Source organism: Megascapheus bottae, chromosome 22, assembly GCF_031878675.1.
Source record: "Megascapheus bottae isolate mThoBot1 chromosome 22, mThoBot2.hap1, whole genome shotgun sequence".
Classification (NCBI taxonomy): Eukaryota; Metazoa; Chordata; class Mammalia; order Rodentia; family Geomyidae; genus Megascapheus; species Megascapheus bottae.
In genome coordinates, this window is record NC_143530.1 from 1,889,635 (window position 1) to 1,912,870 (window position 23,236).

Below are 23,236 nucleotides of genomic sequence, written 5' to 3' on the forward strand. Positions count from 1 at the left end.
GCTCCACTGATGTAACACGGACAGCTGTGTATTTCATAAGGATAAGATTTCCTTACAATGACGTTTCAAAGGCCATGCAAAGGCAAGTATCTATGGAGAAGTAGCCAGACCCTGAGCACAAAGAACTTTGGAAATATGTTAGTTTCAGAGAATTCAATTAAATCACAAGGAAAAATCAAGATTCCTGATTGAACGTATATACATTATTGAGCACACCTGCATCTATTTTTAATCAAATATTCTAAGAGGAGCACAGAGCTCTTCAGTTCCTGATTGAGGTATAATTTAATGCTTCCTCATGCAGCAACAAATACAACTTTGATTTTAAAATGTCGTACAAATTATATACTGGAGATCTCAAAGTGTTCAAAGCAACCTAAATGTTGTCTTCTCAGTTGAAGCAGATTAGAACAGAGAATGCAAAAAAATAATTTTTGAACATTTTGTACATTGAAATGGATGTGCTTATTTGGCAAGGGAGTTATACACGAAAATCGCTTGATTAGGCAACTATTAAAATGTTCTCTGAAGAATCAGGCATTCAATTACATCAGGTACATTGTAGAATTGGGTTTGCTTTGCCAAGTAGTAAAATAATGATCATGACAACCTGTGTGTGTGTGTGTGTGTGTGTGTGTGTGTGTGTGTGTGTGTGTACATATGTGTGTGTGGGGGGTGTTACAAGCAACAAAAATTCAGAATGATAGAAAGCTCTGCGCTCTCTCCCAGCTGCAATGACAGGTCCCGACTCAGAAGCCTTTCCCATATGGCTTCCACGCACTTGGTTTCAATGTCTCTACTTCACACTCTGGAAGGAAGAAGACAGCCGTACAGGTAAATGGGAGTTCATCTATCAGAAGAGAGTAGACTCCTCAGCAAGCATTTAGTTGTATTTCACTTGCTAAAATCCCACAACCCACCCTACTGTAGCCTCAAGGATGGCTTACACGTTTGCAAACTTCTTCGCATAGGAACACTCCGTAAGGAAGTTAACCGATTGCGTAATTATTTTCCATCATCATCTAAACCTTACAGTTGCATAAAGCCCTCCTGATCAAGTCACATCATCACGGTCTTACGAAAAAAATCACTGCATTTTTCCTTACTAGAGCTCCGTTATCTCACCGAGTGTTTTACACACCGGTGTGAAGCACTATTCCTTGTGCTTGCCGATCACACGATTCTGTCCATTTCATCTCACCGAGTCTTTTGTAACCCTCCGGCTGCTGCAGGGACCTCCACGTCCACCGCGCTATGGAGCGGCCAGGGCTGCCCTTCAGAGCGACCCCATGAGTCCTCGGGTTCAGGCACTTTTCCACTGACACCCTGGCCCAGAGGCCCCGCAGGTCCTGAGTATCTGGAAGTTGGCTGTCAGGTGACAGATGTGAGGATTCTGCACGGCCCCTGCTTGTGAGTCGCAGTCTGTCCTGTGAGCTTCCTCTCCAGCTCCCTGGGTGGGGACCCTACCACAACTGCCACGCAGATTTCCACAAATGTGGAAGTGCACACAGGAACCACCTCCAGTGGAACAGCGGCATTTTGGTTCACTTATTTCTGACGATCCCTTAGACACTACACAAATAAGCAAGGGCCTGCAGCCATAGGCCCAGCTGAGAAGACGAACAAGAACGGTGACATTCTTGGCAGAAATAAAACGATTGCCATAGGCACTGGCAAGGAAGAAAAAGGCCGAGCACTGGTTCTTTCTACTTCTCAAGCAACACTTGCAGGGCTTCCAGGTACCTAAGAGCTGGATGTGTCCATGAAAGACAAACACGCAAACCAAATAACCAACGCTCAGGGAGAACCTAGCTATCACGGAATGAGGAGGACTTCAAAGAACCACTGAGCGGAGCTGAAACCCACTGGCAGCCACTCAAAGACAGCTTACACATAATTAAAATTTAAACAAGATAATGAAGTGAGCGAGAGATGAGACGTGGGTTGCAGCTGCTTTCCTGCTGTCCGCAGTCCTCTCTGAGTTCTGAGGGAGCCAGCATGGAGGAGGAGGCAGGCCAGGCCCAGTGCAGGCCAGCCAGTCCACCTGGTCTAGGAGCTGCAGTCTTAGCCAATCTCCCGCACTCTCCCTCCCTCCCTCCCTCCCTCCCTCCCTCCCTCCCTCCCTCCCCCCTCCCCTTGCTTCTACAGGTGGATTTTGTAGTGTTTTGCCATCTCACCCAGCACGGGCGTGCTTCTCAGTGAACCCAGACCTGGATGGACCCGAGGACTGCAGGAGGCGAGGAGACGTCACGACAGCAGGTGGGGAGGATCTTCTCTTGCGAGTTCCTTGTCAGGGGTGGACGCCTGGGACTGACCTGGAAACACCTGGAGATCCCACTACTGAAAAGGCACAGACATTGGTCTAAGTTCTTCCCTCGAATGCCCGTAAACAACCGAGCAAGTGGAAGGCTCTTTGCTCAGGCTGGACTTGCCTCCAGCTGTCACTGTGTGATGCCTGGTTTTTCTGATTCACAAGCAAGATACATTCTTTATGGCAAGAACCACTACCGCACAGATCTGCTAACATTCGCTGAGTTTATCCATAGGAAACAGGGTAACGTGACTGAAGGGTATAAAAGGACATCACATACAGATGGAGCGAGCAAGGGCCTTGCCTGAGCTGTGAGCTGTGAGCGGCCAAGCACGTCATTGTGTGCGGCACTGAAGGATTTGCTGTATGTATTCATATTCTATGTAAATCATTTACACGTGTGTGTGTGTGTGTGTGTGTGTGTGTGTGTGTGTGTGTGTGTGTGTGTTCCGGTGATACAAATGCAGAGTCTGAGTATAAGCAGCTCTGTGTGCTTTGTCTGCTGGCTGAAGATGATGGGTGTTCTAGCTCCAGAGAGCCAATCTGCCCTTTCTCCGCCTCCTTGTTCCGTCTGGGCCCTCAAGGGTGGACGGCATGGGGAATGAGGCCAGCACTTTCACCCAGTGATGGATTCAGATGGAATCTCTCCCAGGGCGTGCTAGCAAGCACAAACCTGTCAGCTCTCCAAGCACCTCTGAGCCCGGGCAAGCAGACTCGTAAAAGTTACCATTGTAAGTCTGAAAACATGTCATTGCAAATAAATGAATATCACCCATTACTTATATGCCCGCTATAAGTAAGTATATCTACCCTATATAAATATGTCTCCCCTCTGGGTGTGTGTGTGTGTGTGTGTGTGTGTGTGTGTGTGTGTGTGTGTATGTACAGACACAATTCCAGCTGTGTTGGAGGTGACACAACCCCTGGAGGCTGGTCTTCACAAAGTACTAAGACCCTATCTCAAAAACAAAATACAAACAAAAGGGCCGGGGCATCATTGAAGTGATGGAATACCAACAAGCAAGTGCTACATCCACTCCAGTGGAGTCTGTGCAGCATGGAGCAGAAAGAGCTTGAATGGCTGCCAGTCCTGAGGTTCGCACCAATGGTGATCGGGCCTCCTGGAGGTCCCTGGCAGAGACCGGGACATATGCGTGGAATGCTCATAACGCTGGGTGCTGGGATTCTTTTATCACTCTTCTCATTTCTGATAGTTGATGGTATGGCAGTAATATTCTGTGCCAGGCACTGGCCTAAACAATTGATTGAGCGACTAGATGCTCCAGGAACTAAAAGTGCATGCCCGGCTACTCTGGCGCAAACACATCCACAGCAGCCTTGATGACCTCAATACATTCTATTAATAATAAGACAGAATTAGAAACTAAATGGAAAATATGATCTTTGAATTAGTAATAAATGTTAGTTTGCCTGAATATGCCTTTAATGCGTTTGCATTACTTGTGTAAATGTTGCAAGTACCTAGTGAATCACATGGGAAAGGATTAGAAGGGCTAGAGCACCGTGGTGTGCTCTAACTGAACAGCAACAATGGACTCTTAGGTTTAAGGTTTTACAATTCCTGGCACAGGGTAATAATTACTGACTCAGAAACAGAATCATAGGAAGAACTAGAATGAAACAATGGTAAACAAAACTAATATTAATTAATGCCAAGGCGGATGACGCCTAACCATAATGTCTGACATATTAACCATAACTCCTTAGAAGGGAGGGAGAAGTTTCTTTTCTACTCAGGAAAATGTACCCTGTAACCATTCTTAAACATGATTGTAATCTTTTGACCTTATGCCAACTGAAAGAAAATGCTCCTACTTTGACTGTATATAATCTCACATTCAGCAAGTAAAACTTCGCAGCAGACTTCAAACCTCCCTTGCATTTGTGTCTGTCTGTCATCGCCGAATCCATTCCTGACCTGTGAATCCAGACTTGGGTCTCCCCGCACTCCCGCTGAGTCGGTCTGCGGCAAGCAAGACTGAATGAATGCCCTGGGGTCTGTCCTGAGGGCTGAAATATATATATGTATATATATATACATATATATGCCCAAAATACTAAATATGTTAGCATCATTATTTAAAGAACTCTTATAAATTCATTTGTAAATGAGCATCCTACAAAGACCATCGTCAATCCCTTCATAGCAGAAAGACATAAGAAGACATAACTAAAAGCAAAACATGCCATTTTATAAACTTATAAAGTTTACTTTTCATGCATCACTTATGCATTCTTCCAACACCCTCAAGCAGTCATCTACTCATTCTAAAAATGAAGAAGTGTAAAGCTCAGGGAGTAGGTGTGTAAATGGAATAGTGCAAAGCTCAGGGAGTAGGTGTGTGAATCAGACCAAGCGCATGCCCAGTGGCTACTCTCAGTGCAGATCTCCCTCTGGGTTTAAAATTCTGCTGCCGTTCCTGTGAGCAGAGTGGACTTACCTCAAACCCCAGTGTGTCACATCACAACGTATGCCACACCATGTGTGACGAGGTGAATATGAAGGGTGTGGTGTTTTGTTAGCCTGCAAGGCGGAAAGTCTGTGTTTATCATCTTATTTTCAAGTTGGTAGAATTGCATCAAAAATACAAGGTGATTCCAAGGACATCTTGTTTTTTCCTTGTTCAAGTTCATGATCTTCCTGGATCATCCCTCCAAGTACTGGGGTTATAGGCCAGAGCCACCACCTCTGGTTTGAGTTAAGTACATTTACTTTATCTGTCTGAAGAACAGACTCCATGGAAGTATTAAGATGTTGAGTGGTTATTTTAAATAAAATTCTAGGTGGACGAAAGTAGCAGAGTGCCCACCTGACAAGCATGAGGCCCTGAGTTGAGCCCCATTTTCTCAAATAAGAAGAAGAAGAAAAGAAAAAGAAAGTGCAGTTTTGCTGTTATTGGTGGTGGTACCAGCATTTGAATTCAGAGCCTAGGGTTGTTTTGCTGGCACTCTACTACATGAGCCATACCTCCGGCCCTGCCTTTTGCTGCTTATTTTGAAGTTGAAGTCCTTTAGCTGTTCTTTCCCAGACTGACTTCAAACTATGATCCCTAGGAATTCATTCTCATGAGTAGCCAAAATTATAAACACAAGCAATGGGCACCTTGAAAAAGTGCAGATTTGGTATAAATTTTATATCTGGCCTCGTACCAGCTTAGGAGAAAGGTAATTATTACAAAATGCCAAGTTCCGTGGCATATTTCACATGGAAGCGTTTTCTTCTTCATTTCTTGGTGCCATTGAAGACATATTATGAAAGCTGGAATGTATGAGGTGCCTGTAATTTGGAACTCCTTTGATTTAACTGATAGGAAGCCTTTTCATTTCATAAATATAACTTCACCTCAGAAACATGAAACTGCTCTGCTACGTTAGACCATTATAACAGGACAGCAATATTAATTGGTTTCTGTGCTTTGAGTACTTGAATGAACTCTCTTGTCTATTGTTTTTCCATTAGATTTTGCTTGAATTATTTAAAAAAAACAAGGCATTTGTCCTGATTTGCAATAAAGTATAAGATTTTTTTCCTTAATATTTTAGAATGTTTTGACATTCTTAAAGAGAATGGAAATAAAGCCAACATAAATAAATAAAAACCCTAAATAAATAAAACCCTAAAACTATCCCAGAATATGTTTTCAGTTGAATGGCAACTAACATTTTTGAAAAGTGATAATCTTTATTTATCATTATTGTCATCATTATCATCATCCTTATTATTATTTGTTGATTCTGGGGCTTAAACTCTGGGCCTGGGCGCTGTCCCTGAGCTTCCTGAATTTTCTCACCTATAAAACAGTGGTGGCTACTTAGATATAGACTCGTAAAGGTCAAATGGGATGGCCAGGCTTCTGTGGCTCACGCTTGCAATCCTAGCTCTGCCGGAGGTAAGATCTGAGGATCATGGTTCAAAACTAGTTTTGCAAGGGAAACTCCATGAAACACTTATCTCCCATTAACTAGCAAAAACCAAAGCAGAGCTGTGGCTCAAGTAGTAGAGCATTAGCCTTGGGCATAAAAATTCACCCTGAGTTCAAGCCCCAGGAGTGGCACACAAAAAAAGTGAAACGGGGAAATTAGGAGACTTTGTGGTCTAGTTTGACATATAACCAATATTAAATAAGCACCTGTTTCCTTTTCCTCCCCACTGGCTTTCATCTGCCTTGCCCCTGCCCAAGAGACTGCCATGGGCTCTCGTGGACTCTCCATCACCAGATTCCCCACTCACAAAGGCATTTGCTGCTCAGCTCCCAGAGGAGTGGGGCTCCTTTGAGGCCTTGCCTGGTCTACTGGGAGCTCCTCTGAGGGGCTGGGAGGCATTGCCACATTCAGGACAGATGCTATTACCTCGCCCACACCCACAGACTGCAGGCAGATTCAGAGCCCTCCCGGGATGTCTCCCCATCTTTATCTCAATTCCCCACCTCCTGCTGATGCTGTGATCTTCATTCTCAGTACAGATTCATCTATAAACTTCTCAACAGATGTCCTTTACTTAAACTCCGGCTCCAAATTAAGTATCCCAGGAACTCAAGTCTCTACTTTTTGCAGGTGCTTCTTTGACCAATCTGTCACAGAGGGCAGAGGGGGGCCCAGTCTGGCTTTCCTCTCTCATTCGCTCCCCTGCCTGTGATACACGCTAGCTACCACCCTCCCAGGCCAGGTGGGAAAAAAAAGAAAAAAGAGCCGGCCATTAGTGGAGAGTGTGGACGACTGACCAAATTCCCTTTGGTTTGAAAGCTCTGTTTCGGGCTGGTCAGACTCTTAATTCTACAGATGAGGGCGAAGTGGCCTTGACAGCTGGGAAGTAGCCTGCTTATTGCCAACCCCTTAGGTTCCTCAGTTCCATCCCCAGCACAGTGAAAGAATAAACCAAGAGGGGCAGCTAAAGGGAAGTCAAGACATAGATGCGGAAGCTAAGTGAACCCCACGGTTGTATTTTGTCCAGAACCAGGCCAAGGATTTTTAAAATAACTTGTCATATTCAACATCATTTTGTAAGTATTTACTAACAAAAGTGACAACATTCCTGATAAGAGGTAAAATTTCCACTACTGCATTCGGGCCTCTGAAGTCCAGGATCTAGAAATGAGAGATGTTCCAACACTGCATGTAGAGAAAACCCAGTCCAAGCAGCTGAGTGGTCCATAGAGCAAGACAGAACGGATGGCTTGAACTGAATTTCAGACTTCAACACTAGACGTTGAAGTCCACTGGCTTTTCTCTTATATTGTAATAAACTTCACATCAGTTTTAAAAAAAAATCAAGTCTACTGGGAAACATAACTGCAGGATAAATGCCTTAATGTCTGATGTAACTATGTTTAATAACTATGTTTATTAATAAGTGAAAGTATTTGTCTACCAAACACCAATTTGCAAAATACTAGTCTTGGACCGCCAAACTTGCTCTACATAACAACAGAAGAATTGCTTTATTGACGCACCTGCATTGACAGTGAAATTGCTCCTGGTTGTGAACCCAGGCCCTGTGTGTCACACAGGTGGATAAGGCGCCAAATAAGAGGAGCGCAGAGAGGCATGCGAGAAAGCTCAGCCTCAGGGGAGGAGTCGGAAGACTGGGACTGGAGCTGTTTCTCCCTTTCAGCAAGTGCTGCACGATGGAAGGAAGGGATTTGAATGCCAAGCGCTTTCTAGACAGTGCAACATCCCACTGCCAGAATTGCAATGGCATCATGTACTTTGTGGCATTCCTTGGCTAAGAGGAGTCTCCTGGGTCTTTGGTCAACATGGACCTCCTTTCTTACACCTGTGCTTACCATCATCAACAAAGGCATGCAGCGGGTTCTGTTTTGTTCATGCAGTGAGTTTGACCGAGTCCCCTCCCTCCCTCGGCGTTAAGACTTAGTGATCCCTGCCATCTGCAGGAATGCTCGGGTAAGATCAGTTCCAACCTTCGGTGAACAGCATGTCTGGACAGAGTGGAAATGCGTGAGGGCATGCAGCACAGGCGCCGGCGGGGCCCAGCCAGGGAGGCCAAAATGGACCTCGCTCTCGCCGGCCAGGGCACCTATGGCCACGGCTTTCCAGCTGTGCACCCCAGGGACCAGACGAGCCAGGCAAACAGAAGTAAGAAACTTCCCTGAAAGGACAATAGCTGTCTCCTATCTACCTACCTACCTACATGCCTATCTATCTATCTATCTATCTAACCTTCCATCTATCTATTATCTACTCGTCTGTCTGTCTATCTATCCCTCTGTCATCTATCTACCTACCTTCTTATTTATCATCTATCTACCTAACTACCTACCTATCCATCCATCCATCCAACCACCCAGCGACCCAGCCATCTTATCTATCATCTATCTATCTATCTATCTATCTATCTATCTATCTATCTATCTCCTTTAAGGATCTGTAATGCCTATAATGAAATGCTATTATATTTAAGAAAAAATTAGAAAACCTGAAGCCTAATAGATTATTGTTAATTAAAGCATTCTTTCTGCAGAAAAAGAAAACACCAAAACCCCTATTTCCTTCCTGTAAGATGCTGGAAGACAGTGTTGTTGCTTTGTGTTTGCACGCTGGATGGCTTCTAGGGCCAGAGTGCACGTAGCATTCACCCTGGAGTTGTACACCAGTCACTTCCACCACCACTACGACTAACAAAGGTGGCCATATTCATGACACAATCTGAAATTCTACAGATGAGCTTTATAATGTTGTAAGTGTTATAACAAGTGAAGCCAGTGTTTGATTTGACATTGTTTAATCTTGGGATTTTCTTAAGCCTAATATCGTTCTGTTTTTCCAGGTGCTAATTTGTTTTTTTATTTGCCAGTCCTGGGCTTGTGAGCACTGTCCTTGGACTTTCTCAAGGCTAGAGCTCTACCTCTTGAGCCTCAGCACCACTTCCAGCTTTTTCTACATATGTGGTACCTAGGAATCAAACCTGGGTCTTCGTGCATGCTGGGCAAGCACTCTACCACTAGGCCAAACTCCTGGACCCCTAGGTGCTGAATTTTATCAAAGAGAAATATCAAAGCAATGCTTGTCTTCTTATTTACAGTGAATTTTATTAAAATGGCCAGTTTTGAACTCTATTTCCCTATATTTCTGGAATGTGAAACCCCTCCCATTCTGATGTGCTGCTCTTTATGATTTACTTTTGTCTGTCAGAGAATGAAATGCCTCTGTGTTTCATGTTAATCAACTGTCACACTATTATTTTTCTGGTCTCTTGTTTCTAGCCAAATTTGTAAATTCAGCGATTTTCATCTATTCTTATATGTTTACATAATACAAGTCTATGGAAATGCTGGATATTGTGCAAACAGATGTCTTCGTGCTATATGAAGACTGGGATGCATTTTTCTTGATTTACAAAATTACTTATTCTCCCCTTTTTTACCCCTTCTCCTTTCCTTCTCTTCCTCCTTTTCTTTCTCTCCCCCTTCTTCCTTGTTCTCTTCCTTTTCCTTATTTCCTCATCTTCCTCCTCCTTTTCTTTCCTCTTCTTTAATTTGATTGCCTAGCTGGGCTTTCACCTGGTCCACAGAATTTCCTGAGTTCTGAGCTTACCAGCACCCACCTGTATAACCCCTGCAGATAAGGGGTGTCCATACATAGCAGTGAGAGGCCAAGCCACAGAAATGCAACTTTCCTCGCCAACCTTGTTCAGGGCTTGTTCACATACACCGGTCAAGCCAGCCACAGTGGGTTCGAATTCCACTTGCTTTTCCTTTCCTTTCTTTAAAATAACTATTTGAATACAACTGCATCGCTCATCTTAAGTAAACATCAAGTTATCTTTCTTGCTACGGTTCTGTTATGTGTTGTTTGGGTCTGTAATTTTTTCCGATTCTATTAATATTGATTAGTATCTGATATTATCTCCTTTGATTAAAAATTAACATTTTTATTCTATGTACTAGCCTTAAGCATTGCTCTAGTCTTTAAATCATTTTGTTATTCAAATGGAGTCAGTGTACACTGCTAATTCTTTCATGACATAGTCTTATCATTCATGAGCTTCGTAATTCATATTGAAGTAGATGATCAATGTGTTTTACTGGGGTTTGCTGGCTTGAGAAATCTGCATATATTTCCTTTACACGTGAATGGTTATTCAGTTTGTGTGGCAGACAATGTGGGTTGTCTTATCATCATCTATTTCCCCGCTTCTGTCTTGCCAATAAAATTTCAGTTTCATTTGGAATAACAACGAATCCAGCTAACTGTTCATTTTTGCAGCCTTTGTAGACACACGATACAAATGGCATGGTGAAGGAATGGACACACAGCCTGCAGAGCTTCCCCCAGCCCTCCTGAGTATGGATCTCTGCAGCCAGTTCTGTGTCCCTCCGCTGAAGCTTCAAGCTTGAAGACAGATGCTAGCACTGGGACAATGCCAACGAAGCATTGTCTGTACAATGTACAGACCATTGTACTTTGGCTGTACAATGAGAGACTTGAGCACTGTTATTAGATCCTAACAATGCACCACCATGGAAGCAGCAATCCTTGTAGGACTAGGAGAGGTGAAATGGAAGCAAGGCTCAGCTAGGGTTCAGCCAACAGGAGAATGATCTGTAAAAACGAAAGCTCCAGGGGATCTCTAGACTTCAACTCTGATCCTAACAATAGGAAAAAGCTAAGGCCTGAAAATTAGTGACCTTTCTGGACTCATCAGGTTCTGATGAGGAGAAACACCACTGGAGATAAAGCTATCGCCAGGGACAAGAGGGCCTCAGCTGGGCAGAGCCACACTTATGCAGGGAATGGGGTGCAGTGCTGGAGGCTGAGTGTGGTCTGACCTGAGACTGAGAAGGTTCCAGGGCTCTGGTATGAGCCAGACCCCAGGCCTTCACGCACTGTCACCCCAGAAAACTTGCTAGAGAGAATGGTGTAAAACAAAGATTTGTCTCCAGAGGACACTCTGTCAAGCCCTCCTCCATCTGGGGAAAGGCCACCTCCCTCTCCTCCTCCTCATCCTTCTCTTCCTCCTCTTTCTCCTCCTTCCTCTCCTCTTCCCCCTCTTCCTCCTCCTCCTCCTCCTCCCTCTTGTCCTTCTCCTCCTCCTCCCACTCCTCTCTTCCTCTTCCTCCTCCTCCTCCTCCCCATCCCCAGGAGTATCTTTACACCCTCATAGGGGATCCCACCCTTGGCACAGGCCCACTAGCAACCTGTAACTCACCTGTAAGATAACAAACACTAAGTGCCCTCCTACCTGGACTGCTCTGAAGAGGTCTAGAGAGCTCAGTGGTTTCCACTCAAGGAGGCAATGGGCAGGCTCCTGAAGTCCTGAAAACAAGAGGAGAGAAAAGACGAATCACCACCAAACCAGTTAAATAAGGACACTGGGTAATTTGAAGTCCTTGCCGCCTTCAGTTAAGCAAGCATTATACACAGTCCACGTCCTAGGTGGACCAGCCCAAAACTTCACCCTGCTGCTGGGTGTGGTGGCATGTCCTATAAGACAGGGCCAGGCAAACAGAGGCAGGAAGATCCTGGATCTGATGCCAGCCAGAGATGCACAGGGAGGCCATGTCCAAAAAACTAAAATGATTTAAGATTACTTAATAGATATTAACAGGCTTTCAATTAAATAAAAATAATGTGAGACTGGATAAAGGTTCAGAAAAACACTCCGGTAAGATAAAATTAATTCTAATTGTACTTACAGAGTTTAGAAGAATTACACAGGGGATTTGAAAATGACTATGAATCTTTTCCAAAATGTCATTTAAAAATAAAAGAAACCTAGGCAAGGCACATGAACAGGTGTGCGTTCCTTACAGAGAGCGGAAGACTTAGCGTGAACGATGAGAAAATACTAGCGGTCACATTGCTAGGCAAACTGAAGAACGCCGGGCAGGCCTCATCAGTAGACTAGACACAGGAACAGCAGACGAGACACAGGAACAGCAGACTAGACGCAGGAACAGCAGACGAGACGCAGGAACAGCAGACGAGACGCAGGAACAGCAGACGAGACGCAGGAACAGCAGACGAGACACAGGAACAGCAGACTAGACACAGGAACAGCAGACGAGATGCAAGAACAGCAGACGAGACGCAGGAACAGCAGACGAGACGCAGGAACAGCAGACTAAACACAGGAACAGCAGACGAGATGCAGGAACAGTAGACGAGACGCAGGAACAGCAGACTAGACACAGGAACAGCAGACGAGACACGGGAACAGCAAACGAGACGCAGGAACAGCAGACTAGACACAGGAACAGCAGACGAGACGCAAGAACAGCAGATGAGACGCAGGAACAGCAGATGAGACGCAGGAACAGCAGACTAAACACAGGAACAGCAGACGAGACGCAGGAACAGCAGACTAGACGCAGGAACAGCAGACGAGACGCAGGAACAGTAGACGAGACGCAGGAACAGCAGACGAGACGCAGGAACAGCAGACGAGACGCAAGAACAGCAGATGAGACGCAGGAACAGCAGATGAGACGCAGGAACAGCAGACTAAACACAGGAACAGCAGACGAGACGCAGGAACAGCAGACTAAACACAGGAACAGCAGACGAGACGCAGGAACAGTAGACGAGACGCAGGAACAGCAGACGAGACGCAGGAACAGCAGACTAGACGCAGGAACAGCAGACTAGACACAGGAACAGCAGACGAGACACGGGAACAGCAGACTAGACGCAGGAACAGCAGACGAGACACGGGAACAGCAAACGAGACGCAGGAACAGCAGATGAGACGCAGGAACAGCAGACGAGACACGGGAACAGCAGACGAGACGCAAGAACAGCAGACGAGACACGGGAACAGCAGACGAGACACGGGAACAGCAGACGAGACACGGGAACAGCAGACTAGACACAGGAACAGCAGACTAGACGCAAGAACAGCAGACGAGACACGGGAACAGCAGACGAGACGCGGGAACAGCAGACGAGACGCAAGAACAGCAGACGAGACGCGGGAACAGCAGACTAGACACAGGAACAGCAGACGAGACGCGGGAACAGCAGACAAGACACAGGAACAGCAGACTAGACACAGGAACAGAAAGGGTGGGTGAGCTTGCACACAAGCGGTGGGAATTCCCGGGCCGACCTGACTGGAGTCCTCAAAAGTAAAGGGACAACTGCTTTGAAAGGAATAGCATACACTTAAGAAGAGATAAAGGGCTTTCTCAAATGAAAGCTACGAAGACAGCCAGAATCATTTCTGCAAGAAATTGCAAAAGATACGCTGCAGCGATGCGAAACAACATCGAATAATTACTTGGAAAAATATAAGGAAAGAAAGGACAGTAGAGGATACAGGAAGAAGTGCTGGGGTATTTATTCGGGCTCTGTGCCCATTCTCATTTCAGGGTTTATTTATTTGAGAAGACGTCTGAATACTATCTCTGCATGGCCTAAAAATCTGCTCCTCCTGGTGTCAGGATTAGAACTGTGAACCACCGCCAGCGGCACATTCCTTCTTAATTTGTTGGGAACTGTTCTGTTCCTTTGTTTGTTTAGGTTGCTTTTAGACAGCCACGTTGTTTTGAGTGTCTTGCATATCCTGGGTAATAATCCCTTCTTGAATATAACAAGTTTTTAGGTAGATTGCTTATTCTATAAGTTGTTTCTTAACTCTACTGGCTGATTAGGTTGTAGTGAAATCTACATAACCTAAAATATACCTTCGCCACCATTTTTAAAGATGTAGTTTAGTAACCATGTGACATCATACTGCAATAGAATCTAACTATAACCAGATTTTTTTCTCATCTCTCAAAAGTATACTCATTAAACAATATTCTAGAGGACTAAGATGCACTGTACTCATAAACTGAGTTGTTGAATCAAAACCTTTTCATACAATTTCTTAATTTATAAAAAAGTAAAAACTAAAAAAATATTCTATAGGAAAAATGCAAATAAGGAAAACTTCAAACAATGCTTCCCTACAATAAAGAGAACAGAAGTGTCAGTTATGAATCCTTTCTGTAGGAAGAAATAAAATGATCATTTACCTCCCCATAACTAGGTCCAGTATCACTTTTCAAGCTCTTACCGGCTGCCTAATTAATCCCTCATGATGATGACACTGCAACATCGTCTCAGAACCAAGGCCCTATCTTTTCATCATTGCCTCTTTCGTGGCACTAGTTAACTACTGTGTACACATTGATTCTGAAGGAAAGGAATGGAATATCTGAAACAATACCCCTGAAAATTTAATAGACTATTTTTTCATTCGGGTGGAGCTTTTTCCTTGGTTGAGCTCAATTTCAATTTAGAGTAAGTAAGATATGAAGGAAATGCATTTATTGTGCAGATTGCATTTGCAATTTAAAACATGTAGTTTGCTTGGCTTTTCTGTGTAAAAGTACCTAGCTTTTTCTTCCAGGTGAAACAAGCACAGAAGTTATTCTATTAGAAATGTGTGAACGAGGTCTGACTTTTAAAATATGAAAAGGAATATGTGTTAGCGTAGCGAATGTTACCCACTTTTGAAGTTTGGCGGGGCAGTGGTGGTGAAAGGCTGCTGAGTCGGCAAGTGTTAGGCACAGTCCACTTTAAAATACATGGACTGGCTTTTCTTACTCCACTGCTGGCAACCCACTCTTAAGAGAGTTCTAGTTTTGTATCCTGTAGTTGTGGGGACCGAATGCCATTCTATCTTGAGGAATTTCCTGCGGGCACCTCTTGAGACATTTTACTCCTGTGCCCAGCGGCTCAGTCGGGAGCAGATTCTCCGTGTTTCCCGGTGGACTGGACGACCTCCCGGCCCGCCCAGCCCATGGGCAGCTGGACCAGGCTAACCCCCCTCAGGCTGGCCCATTCACACGCGCGACTTCTGCAGCTCATCATCAGGAGAGGGTGATAATTCAAACGTTATTTCTCAAAGGGAAGACAAGTATTTTGTGCCTACACATCAGGGGAAAAAAGAACTAGGCAAGTCTTCCTCTTGAGTTTGACCACTTGAGACTCCGCTCTGTTTGAGAGACTTCTGGTCTGGGACAGTCCGTGGTATCTCAGGGACCGAGTTGGAAAGCCACTCTTCCCGTGCCTGCATGGGCTTCAGTCTCCTGCCACCACAGGAAGCACACGCAGAAGCGTATGTTAAACAGCCAGTGTGGCTGGTAAGCAACAAGGGAAGTCTGGAAGGAAAGTAAGACACCTCCAAACTAAACATGTTACTTCTTCTAAATTAAAAGGCCCTGCCCTACCCTGCATAAGGACACACTGTACTGTAGATTGTTGGGCTAATCTACACATTTCTAAAATATGTCTTCCCGATTGCCACTCAATTTCACTCTTACGTCATTATTTGTTTTTGAACGTGAACACCTCCTGCTCCCTGGAGCCAGCGGTGAGGGGGCCGGCCGGGGTGTTCAGGAGTGAGGAGGGGCTCTGGGCTCCACTGCAATATTCAGCTTCTGTGTCTGGTCTGCTCTAAAGCACTGAACACCGTTATTACATTTCTGGTAAACTGAGATCATATTCCAGACCAAGTCGAGAAGTTGAGCAGAGCTAACAGGTTCCCACTTGATTAAAATGTCAGGGAATTTTCCTAGGAAGGACGCTTGCTTGGGCTTGTGTAGTTGGTAAACAGAAGGCGCACGGGGGCCACCTTTCTGGCTTGATATCGCAGAGCCATCCATCACTGGCTAAGCTCTGGATGAGGGATTTGGCACTCTGATTGAATTCTCCATTACAAGGCGCCTTTGTAAGTGTATAGTCCTGAACTGGGGACCCAGGGACTTGTGAAAGATAAACCACTTGTGTCCTCACTGCAAGAGAAACTTAGCATCGTTCATCATGCAGTGCCCCGGGCCTCCAGGCACTGCTGGGCTCGTGTCTGAAGACGTTTAAAGTACTTTCTGCTCTGAATTGTCATTTGGTGGCTTTATACTTTTCTGAAAAAGACAAAGGGCTGTGGCTTGTAAGGAAGCCATTACAGCAGCCTTTATAGCAGCTGAGAGGCTTCCCTTTCTGCCTTGGCTGCGTCCAGGCTCCTTCTGGCCAGAGGGCTCCAGCTTCCTTGTGTTGATAACAGGATGTAATCTCCCTTTCCAGAACGTTCCTAGGTGTTGTACTTACATTCCCTTTACGGCTGACCTCTTCTGAGTCATCTTTAACCCCGTTTGGCAAACACACACGGTCGCCCCACATCACATCAGCGGAAGACGGAACAGGCCTTGGAGCCAGGCTGTCTGAGGACCACGGCCGTTCACGGAGCGGGTAGAGATGCCGTCCTTCTCACCTCCACCCTGGCACAGAGCGGGTAGAGACGCCGTCCTTCTCACCTCCGCCCTAGCACAGAGCGGGTAGAGACGCCGTCCTTCTCACCTCCGCCCTGGCACAGAGCGGGTAGCGACGCCGTCCTTCTCACCTCAGCCCTGTGCTGCAGTGCCACGGTCACACGTGACAATTAGAGCACTTCGCGTGCCAGGCCCTCCAAGTCGTTCTTCACACACAGAGAACGGGGTATTGGCTGCCTGAACAATCCAGGACGCACATTTGACACACGCATAGCCCTCTGTTATCTGTGGATGGGGTCAGGCCACGCAGGTCTCTGCCACGTCCCCTCCCTGCCCCTCTGTCATCCATGGAGGAGGTCAGGCCATGCAGGGCCCCGCCACTGTCCCCTCCCCGCACTGTTCCCACGTTGTGGTCCTGAAATGGCGCACGAAGGGGTGGTGGATTCATTTCCTATTTGCCCCAAAGCTGAAGTTTTATTTTCCTACCACCAAATGGCAGTTTCCCCGGCATCCATGTCTCTTGGCTGCCAGCAAGTTTTAGGAAGGAAGGAAGGAAGGAAGGAAGGAAGGAAGGAAGGAAGGAAGGAAGGAAGGAAGGAAGGAAGGAAGGAAGGAAGGAAGGAAGGAAAAGGAAAGGAGAGAGGGAAGGAGAGTCAGGGAAGGAGAGTCAGGGAAGGAAAAGGAAAGGAGAGAGGGAAGGGGAGGCAGGGAAGGAAAAGGAAAGGAGAGAGGGAAGGGGAGGCAGGGAAGGAAAAGGAAAGGAGAGAGGGAAGGGGAGGCAGGGAAGGAGGAGCAAAAAATCAGAGGCAGCACAGTTCTGTATGGAGTCCCGTGTGAGATGGGGCAGCGGCTCTCTCAGGGGAGCTCAGGGGAGGAGAGGCATTTGCCCCCTCTCACTTGTCACCCTCAGCACACCCAGGTGGTTCACACAGCAGGCATTCCCAGGAGGAAGCTTCACCCCAGCCGCCTCCTGCTGTCTTGACATCCTGCGCAAACCTCCTAGCCCGCCCTGTGTGAGCAGGCCAGCGCCCCGCCACGTGTGGCGCCCCGCCACGTGCGACACCCCCCCGACCCCGACCGCAGCCATTGCTGTCTTCTACAGGGGATCAGTGGGTGTAGATTTCATTATGGTAGAAGAAGGCAGATCCCTACGCCACAGATGAAGAGAAACACGCACGAGCAGACTCCCCAACCCCAAATCACACACACGGCCCCTCTACCGACACTCGCTGCATTTAAGAGATGGCAAAAACATAAAGACATTTGTATTCAGGCGTGCTTCAGAACAGAGACATGGAAACCAAACACGTGGAAATCTTAACAGTTCATACATCTTTACACTTAATATTGCTGCAAGCAGCTTTAAAATATGAAGTAAAAAGTGAGTATCAAGTGGCCTGTGACCCTAGAACGCTCCGGGATTCTGAGCCCACCACCAGGGGCGAATGCTGTCTTCTGTCTTATTTGAAACGTGCACTTTTCCAGTGAGGACAGAGGTGATGGTGCTGGCATATTCTCGTGAGACTTCTTAACCCACACACTTAAATATTGCATCCCATCGCTCTCCTGAGGCCCCTAAGCCATCTCTGTCATGCCTTCTGGTCGATACGTGGATTTTCCAGGTGGTGCAGCCCCAGTCCTGCACATTTGCCTTCCCCGCGATCTCAGGCAAGTCGACATGATCCAGGATCCACACACGGGCGCTCACTGTGGGTTCTGTGTCCTGAGGTGGTTTTCAGTTTGTGTTCACAGGCTCACAGCAGGAAGGAGGAATCCCTCGGACGGTCCCCGAGACACAGGTACAGGCCCCATCAGGGTCACGGTACATGACCTGTCTCCCGCTTGTTAAAACTTCTGAGTTGGAGGTTACTCGGTCAAAGTGCAGATACGTTTCAGAAACTGTCGACCCGTTTATTATTGTGCACACCCTCACGTCTCTTTACCAAAGGGGCAAGTGTTTGTAAATGTCAACTTGAAAAGTAGTATGGTGACCACACAACTGGGGCTGCGGTGCTGGGGTGGGGTGCAGGGGAGAGGAGGAAGGGAGCTCACCATCCATGCGTGACGGATGCCAAGATGGAAGCATTACAGCGATCCCACTGACTTGTGCGGTCACCATGTCAACAGGAATGACAAAGCATATGAAAGAGAAACAAATACATTTCTAGAGAGGAGACGATTCCACGATTCCACGATGCAGTCTGAATGTGGAAAATCAATCCATTTAACCTACTTTTCTGCATCTTCTTTCCCTTAAAACCAGGATTTGATTTTCTCCCCAACCATAACCTCCCTTGAATAAAATTCTACCTTCCAAGTCTATTTCTTGATAGGATAGATGAGACGGTAGACTTACACAATCAAGGTATCCAAGCCAATTTTTTTTTTTACTGAAATTTTGAAAATCTTATTGTGGGTGTTTGAAGCTGAGTCTAAATTATTTCCTTCTCTTTTCATATTTGCTGCAATAAATTCTAATTTCTGCCCACAGTCCACCAACTATAAAATGATCGATTGAATGCTGATTAAAGTAAAGGTCATGGACATAAAAAAAAAAGAGAGATAAGAAAGGGATTGGAATAGCTAGATTTTTTTCCAGTCTTTTTCTCCCCTTTGCTTCATGTGTGTAGAAGAAAACAAAGAAAATATCTCAAAAGTCAGATGCCAATGATAACTGGAAAAAGCAAGTAAGAGAGGAGAGGAAGAAGCAAACTCTCCCACATTTTGTCATCTTTATTACTGGATTTTCAGGGCTTTCTTTTTCCTGCCTCTCAGGGGCCAGGAGGGCCTGGAGCGGGAAATGCATGGAGCTGGCTGGCCCTGTCCCTGGATGTGGCTTCCTGTGTCACCCTTCCCTGAGAGTGGTGCCTGACGAGGGCCCTGTCCCTGGATGTGGCTTCCTGTGTCACCCTTCCCTGAGAGTGGTGCCTGACGAGGGCCCTGTCCCTGGATGTGGCTTCCTGTGTCACCCTTCCCTGAGAGTGGTGCCTGACGAGGGCCCTGTCCCTGGATGTGGCTTCCTGTGTCACCCTTCCCTGAGAGTGGTGCCTGACGAGGCTGCTGCTCTGTTTCTTGTTGTCCAAGACAAAGTCTCCATGTTGCCCAGGCTGGGCTCAAAGTCGTGGCCTCCCGCAATCACTACCCCAGCCTGCTGGGAGTACCGTGGCCTTGGCTTCACAGAACGCTCTAAACCTCGGCGAGGCGAAAGGGAAGCTTCACATCCATTTACACGAGCTCCCCCTCGGCCTTTCCATCTTTACCCCAAGCCACTCACAGAAACCCATGAATTATGAATTTTTAATTTCCTAAGCGCGAATGGCTTCTCTGACAGGCCCGGCATCCACAGAGCAGAAGAGCTCATTGATGCTTTCTTGTATTGGACAGGTAAGTCACTCTGCGGAAGAAGTTTATGGTTGATCAGAATGACAGCCTAGAGAAAGCACAATATGAACCGACGACTCTGTGGGTAGAAATCAGTTCTCGGCCTTTAAAACGAGGGGGGATGTGCCTGGCAGTGCCAGGGTCACCTGTCACTCAGTAAGTCATTCCACTCCGCTGGGCCAGGCACACCACGCCCTGAAACACATGGTTCACAGCAAACTCCCGGCCTGCCGCGATCCACTAACCAGCAGCTGGGAGAGGGCGAGGGTGGACGGGCACCTCCACGGGCGTTTCTGAAGAACGCGCCAGCTCTGCTCCGGAACAGCCTGGCTGGGGGATGGTGAACTGCGATGCCAGGAGACAGCTCGATGGAAACCGCGTCGGTTTCCTTCCACAGTTCTAACGGTCAGTGTGGAGCTCGGCGTCCCCCGTGGGTGGGGCGGGAGCTCTCTGCCTGGCTCGTCAGCCAGCGGCGTCATCTGCAGGGTCACCTACTTGCTGCATATGATGGACTTTCACTCATTTCTTGGTGACGACTGCGTCCTCCACCTCCCTTACACACTCGCCGGCGGACGGACGCTGGGCTCTCCCACGTCTTTTCCCTCGTGACTGCAAAGCTTTGATTTGCACTTCCCTGATAATTCGTGATGCCCCGTGGTTCTCATGTGGGGCATTTTGTACACATTCATTTTAACGGGGGACATTTTGGGCTGGGGTGTGGTCTTGTGATTGAGTCGTGTTGCTCTTTGTATATTCTGATAGATGTACAGTTGGCAAGTCCTTCCATTCTGTGGGTTATAGCAAGCTCTTGGTTGTTTTCTTTACAGCACAGAAGTGTTTTCATTTGATGTCATTTCCATATTCATTTTTTCTGAGCCTTTTCATTTTCTTTTTGTTTTGAGTCAAGCAATCTTTACACATTCCAGTGGTGTTGACGTGTCTTCTCTATAGTTAATTCTGGTGATTTCATAGCCTAAGGTGTCCTCTTCATTTCTCTCGTGTGGATTTTCACACCCAGGACAACCAACCAAGAGGGCCTGTGCGTATGTGACCTTTCCAGCAGGGTTTATGGAGCCCACTCTTCTGCCCATTGTCAAGACCCAGATGGCAACGGAGGTGTGTGCTTACTTCTGAATTCTGTTTTGTTTCGTTGTACAGGAGTCTGTGTCTACGTGGGCATTCTGTTGCTTTGATTGCTCCAGCTTTGTGTGAACCTTTGAAGTCTAGTAGTGCCTCAGATTTCTTCTTTTGATAAAGATAGCTTTGGCTAGTTGGGGATTTTTGAGTATTCATTGCCATGTTGGTAGCATTTTCATTTCTGCTTCTTTGAAGAATGTCATGGGTGTTTGACAAGAATTTCAGTGAGGGTGTGGACTGGTCTGGGTAGTATGGTATTTTAATAATACTGATTTTTCCAGGACATGAATGAAGGATCAACGTTCTTTCTTGACTCTAAAGCACTTAGACTCGGCTCGAGTGTGGCACAGGCCACTAGAGCAGGAGCAATCCCAGTGCCACTGTATGCCTATGGATGGGCACACTGGGGCATAGAAACAGACTTACACAAGATGGAGGAGAGGCAGAACTTGTCTTCTTGGGTGTGAAGCAAGCTCTTTTCTATGCCTTCTCATACCTTTATGCCCAGAGCTTGATCCCAGAATTCTGTCCCCCAGAACGGGGAGATAGCCAAGTTCCTCTGTAAGCTACCCGACCTGCAAGAGCTTTTTAGGGCAGCTCTAGCATATGATCACAGATCCTGAATCAGAGAGGGGCAGAAGAAAGAACAGATGCATTTAAAAGTATTTATACAAATGGTTAGTAAACATCTCTAAGTCCTTTAAATAAACTGATAATTTAAAATGCATAGTTAATTGAGTTTCCTTTTTCATAAAGCAAATAGGCAATTAAAATGCTAATAGTGACTGTTTCTGGGTATACAGGAGAAATAGCATTTGCAATATAAATCAGCACAACTACAACTGTTCAGTATGACTAGTTTCTATTTCCCCAAATGCCCTTTAAGAAAATAAGCAAGTTGTAATGTACCTCACAATGCTTATAATAGATAATGATTCAAAAAGTGTGAATTTCCATAAGTCAAAAATGTTAATGAAATGTCATTAAGGAAAAAAATTTACTACTACTAGCATAAAGTTATTTAATTGAAAAAAGAAAATTCCCAATTTCTTATGAATTCCTGGTGATAAACTTGACTTTATGGCATTTTAGTTAAAGGAAAAGAATGGAGGTTATTTTATTTTATTTTTTTGCCCATCCTGAGGCTTGAACGTGGGGCCTGGGCACTGTCCTTGAGCTTTCTGAAGGCTAGAGCTCTACATTTGAGCCATAGCACCACTTCTGGCTTTTTCTAGGTGTGTGGTACTGAGGAATCAAACATGAATCTTCGTGCCTGCTAGGCAAGCACTCTACCGCTAGGCCAAACTCCTGGTCCTGACTATCTTTCTCCTTAGGGTGTTTTCTTTGCAATTCTCTAACTTTCTGATCCTGTCTGGAGATAGCACGTTCTACACAATTCCCTCCCTTCAGACGCCACGCACAAGTGCCAGACCATTCACATACCTGACCAACCAGGTATAAATAACACTCTCATGATTGATAATTCATTAGAAAGGCTCATGTGCAAATTTACGCTGCAGAGCGAGGCCTGCACACGCTCATCCACGTGGGAATGCACGCTGCAGAGTGTGCAGAGTGGCCGTGGGTGCCCACACTCACTGGGCGGTGGCCGCTGCCCCACACAACCTCCACTTTACTCAGATTCTGAGTGGCGATGCTGTAGAGAAGTCCCTGTGGCTGGGCTGGCCTGTGGGGGACCCGGTCAGCGAGGAGGTGGAGGGCTGGGGAGGGGAGGAGGGGCCCTGGGTGGCTCGGCCATCAGCCTGAGCCGGGCTTCAGAGGTGGAATTGGAGGCCTCAGCTGGCTAAGGACAACTCAGAGACAGGAGTGGGAGTGGGTGAGGTGAAGCCTGCGTGCACGTGCTTGGGTTTCTGAAGAGATGGTGGAGCTGGGTAGTCACCAGGCCCTGGAGGCCGGCGGGAGGTGGGAGCTTGTCAGGAGTTCTTTCTTGGGAAACGCAGTGGTCCTGACTGCAATCCCCACACTCCAGAGAAGAGCAAAGAGACCCGAGAGCTCGAGCACCAGGCAGCCGGCTGCACTGGGGCTTCTGATGGAGGAAACACACCGGCCGCAGCTCTAGCAGACGAACAATTTAAACTCATATTTTAAAAGTTAAATTTGCAATACATTTCTTCAAAGACTTTTCCAATATTATACTCCTTTGCTTCCTCTGCTA